Here is a 5,052-nt window from a genome sequence, read left to right on the forward strand (position 1 = left end):
CGGCTGTGCAGGGGCTGCTTGCATGGTAGCACTCTCATGCCCCAGCCAGCCTCTCCACAGCACACTGACCTAGGGTAGAACAGCCCCGAGTGAGTGGGGTGACCCCCAGGTACCCCCTGCCAGCCTATGGCTGCTCCACCCTGGCTCAGTGTGCTGAAGTCCCAGGCACGTGTGTAAAAGTGGTGCCTGGGAGAAGTAAACTTCTGTACCAGAGTTTAGTGTTATGTGCTAATTGCACATGTAGATGCACCCATGGACTAGGGACAGACATTCAAAAAGCCTGACCCTGAATTGATTCAATCTTTGCAGTTAATCTAACCTGGCTAGGCTAAATCTGTTTTGTAGCCAAACAGACATCCCAGACATGCAGGCACATGCCTGCAGTGGCTCAGGCTAGAAGCCAGGGGGCACTAGAGCAGCCCAACTTTTCTTCCACAGCATGGAGCTGGGGGGGATGTGGCCAGGCCCTGGCAGGACACTGTGATTAGCCCAGCAGGGAACTGAAAACACAGTGTTTATCACCCAGTTAAGAAAGCAACAGAGGGACATTACCAGCTACTTGTTGATTCTGCCTGTTGTTTCCACACGGCCCATAGCCAGCATGTGGTCTACTAGCTAATACACAGACACCTCTCAGCAAATCAGAAGGGAGTGGGGAATTCCTGCTTAGCAGGGCATGATGGGGCGGGGTGGGGAGCAGCCCACAGTCTTGCCCAACTTGCAGCCAGGGAGCAGAGGGAAGGGGCCAGTGCTGCTGTGGAGCAGAGAGCCCCACCCAGCCCAGAGAACATGCCGGGATGCTGGGGCTGTCTGGTTCATCTTAAACCAGCAAGGGGTCTGGGACAGACATTGCATAAACCAGTTTGAGCCAAACCAGTTATATTTGATACTACATTCAACCAGATTTATCTCAAACCGGTTTCAGCCACTCTCAAACTGGTATATGTGCACTGAACATCTTTTCTGTTACAGGTATAAACCGGTTTCTGATCATTTAAACCGGGTTATGTGTAACCCCAGCAACAAGAGCATCCTGCATTCCGCTATGCCAAGCTCATGCACTGCCTCATGGTGTCCAACACCATCCGGTGGTCCCGTGACATCTACGTGGAACACATCATGGGCCATCGCCAGTACACCGACCCCACCAGATGAACCGCCGCCAGACCAAACCCAGAGGGGACTGCCTGAACCCCCCCTTTGCACCAGATGGACCGTCACTTCAAGAGGATTCTTCAACAACAGACGACCCTGCTCCACCCGAAGAGGACCCCCACGATGAGACTCTATATGGACTGAGACACTTTCTCTTCGGACCACTTCTTCCACCATTGCGGACCATTGTAATGGGTTTGTGTGCATCTATCTTCTTTCTCTCTCAGCATCTCACAATCTCAACATTGTATCTCCTGTAACCTAGTTGCGTTCCCCTCCTCACCCCCATCCTTCTATTGTTAGTCCCTCGCTTGGGCGCCATGTATTTCCCTACCGGCTTTGTCAGCTTTTTTGGATTCACAATCCTAAACATTTACTAATAAAAGTCAATCTGTCCCCAGCCAAGGAGTCTTTGTTCACTACTTACGAACAAATAAACTACTGCATTCTGAAGAAGCTTCAAGCAATTAAGCTATACTGCTTGAAGTCCTGCTAAGCGTATATTATAGTAATCAGCCTTGTGGTCAGAACACCATGTACTGCTGCTGTTACAAGTTAGTTATGTGATAAATAAAAGTATAGTCTGCATGAATGGTACTACTTAAAACAATGTTCTTATCATGTTGAAAACATTGTTTTTCATGGAAATAGAGCAATTTCCATTAAAAGATTATTAGCTATTCTTGACAACTGGCTTAACACTGAGAAAAGTATTTTTGTGGACATGGGGTTCTTCTGCCATTTCTCTGACATCAGCATTAATTTACTGTCAATAGATTTCAGTCAGACAGCTTATAACACAAACGCTCCAAAAAAAAAAAGGAGCAGAGGGTATTAAATCTTGCTTTTAAATGTTTTTAAATGTGAATGCTTGTGGAACTGTAATAAAAAGTATTGAAATGACAAAAAAGAAATTAATTCAAGAACTGTAGAGATGAGGCCATCTAACTCAAACAATAACAGCTGACTCATGTATTTGTACCTTTAATACCAAATTATGGAACTCTCATAGGATTAGTCGCAGTAAACAGTTTAAGACTGTGGTGGGGTTGGGGGGAGTGAGGAGAGTCAAACCTTACTCCATGCTCAGTAGAGTGGGCAGTGGCTACAGTGGGACTGCTGGAGCCAGCAACAGAAGCAGTAGGGCTGGCAGCAATGGCAGCTGTGGCAGTGATGGAGCCTGTGGCAATATGCCAAGTGGGGCACAGTGGGGCTCTATGGGCACAGTGGTACCCTTCTGCTGCCAAGGTCCATGTTGATCAGAGCCCAGAGGCCCCAGTTTCCATGGCAGGCCCCATTCCTTTCTGGTCTTGGTGTGATGGCAGCAGGACTTCATACAAACAGATTCATCAGGCACCTGACTAGACCTCTTACATATACACTGTGATCCAAAGATCCAAAGGATCAACAGTTGCTTCTTAATAGTTTAAGATGTTTTATAGTGTGCTTAACAAGCTATTGCAAGAAACAGAACCAGAACAATAGCTCATTTGAGTTCCTTTCTCACTTAACTCTAGGCCAAATGCCACTATGCCATATAGAGGGGAGTTTGTAACAAGAGAAGAAAACCATGTCGTGGGTGTTTACAATAGGGCACATGCAGAGAAGAGATGCTATGGAAATGCTGTCATTTTCATCAGGACATGCAGATCACCAGGTACTGACCAGTTATGCAATATTACAGGAAACCAACAGTTGGTGAAGCTTTACAATTCTGGACAAGAAATGTGGCCTGAAAATCATTCAGCTTTTCCACTTCCATCTATCCTCTGGGGATTGATGGACTTCACAACCAAAAATCAAGAATTCCAAGAGAATCACAGACCTTCAAAGAAGGGTTGAGTGAGGTGGGAACCAAATTTGTGAGGGAGAATGTATGATATTTCAGCACCATATACATCATTTCCAGGATGCGATAGTCATAGATGACACTATTAGATAAATTAATACATAAAACTGGTGGCTTTAATTGTTCAACCTAATAATGGACTTTTTAAAAATAGAGAATTAATCCCTGTTTAGTTCAGAAATGGGCATAAAGGCACATTGTATCTTGATGCAGTTGCATATAATCTCAAGGAATAAAACTCTGATCATTTTGTATGCCTGAAAGTGTCTGTATGCCCCACTTATAATGGGAATCTGAAAGTGAAGGTATATGTTCATCTTATTTTTTTTCTTCTGGAAATTAAAACAGAGAAACTTATTGTATTAATAACTGTATTTGTGCTTCAAGATCCCTTCATGTAATATAAGAATTTTCAACATCAAAAATAAATAAATAAATAAATGTGTTGTTTCCTAAGATTAGGCCTATGTCTTTGAAATACACTGTGTTCGAATGTTAATTGAGTTTGACATAAGCATGGATATAAAATGCATCATGCCACTCAACTTACCAGCAGTGAAACTGATTACCAATTATAATCGTTCTCTGCATGGTGACAGCATACCAAGATGGAGATGTTGAATATTTCAGTTTGCAATATTATCTGGGTTGTTTAAAGTACTGACTACGTGTTCTGAAACCAATAGAGGTAATTGGTATGCATGTAAGAGCTGGCAGGCTGAGCACATCACTTATTTATAGAGTCTTTTGATGTAACTCTGTGGAAAAAAACGTTAATAAAACATGGTTCAAAGGAAAATTTACACTCACCATTATAATATGACATAAAGTACAAATTATTGTACCTAAATAACTGTTTTCTAGTGAATAGTGTTCCTTTATCCTTTTATTGAATGTGCGTCCACTGAAACATAGCAGAAAAAGGGGAAGGATGATGAAAATCACAAGAATGTTATTAATTCTTCTTGGTTTGTGATTCAGCTCTCTGAAAATTAAGATACATACACATGACACTCAGTGGAAAATCACAGGGTATGACATTGCTTTCATAATCTTCCTATTTGATCCACAAATTGGTTTATGGTCCTCTCAGGGTATGTTCATCAACAAACTCTGTGTCAATGACTGATAGAAAGTTTGAAATGGACCAGAAAACAGGATACGGGAAATGACACAGTGACCTTAGCTAAAAGGCAGCAAGCCAGTTAAATTAGCCTTCACAAAAGTGCAAGGACATTGGCAATCCTGGCGTCTCTTCAAACAGGAAGATGGATGTAAAATCTTAAGATAATATTTACAGAATGCTTTGTTTTTGTCAGTGCTGGTATTAAACCTTGATATGATCTGCGTAAAATCAAAGCTCATACCATAAGCGAGAAAAACACTGGACTGCTGGCAGACTGATAAAATGTAGAAACAGTTTCAGTAGATACAGAATGTATCCCCTACTGAATGGAAGAAGATTTTTTAAACAGGAGATAAAAGTAACAAAGAGAATTAGGATTGTTTAGGATGTCTAAAATGGGAAAGGATATATGATAGCATATAGCATTTTGTAAGAAATAGCATGCAATCTTGCAATCAAATTTTGAATTGTAATGCATATACAGAGGGGGGCCAAGCTAAAGCTTACTGAGCAAACCCAACTTTTGTATTCCCTGCCTTTAAATGCTTTAACATGCAATCTAAAAGTTCTGTGCATGCATTTATTTAAAGGAACAGGTAATAAGTAAGCTCATAGTAAACTAGTGATGTTTTACTTCCCTTGATTTTGTTTCGTCACTCTTGCTCTAAGTGGCAATTAAAGCACTCCATGTCAGAGGAACCCCTCAGTACCTCCAGCTTCAGAAAGGCAGCAGCTTGTAAAAATAATTAAAGGCTAAATTATGAATGCCTTTATTTATATTGTAAGGTTCCTCTCCCATGTAGTCTCACTAGAGTTAATGAGACTTCTGATGTAAGTAACTGAATAAGGAGCCTTAAATTTTGATATTGCTTAGGAAGGGCAACAATGTCCTTCACATTTAATTCCCTATCCTATTGTCTGA

The sequence above is a fragment of the Alligator sinensis genome, unplaced genomic scaffold (assembly GCF_000455745.1).
Source record: "Alligator sinensis unplaced genomic scaffold, ASM45574v1 scaffold227_1, whole genome shotgun sequence".
Lineage (NCBI taxonomy): Eukaryota > Metazoa > Chordata > Crocodylia > Alligatoridae > Alligator > Alligator sinensis.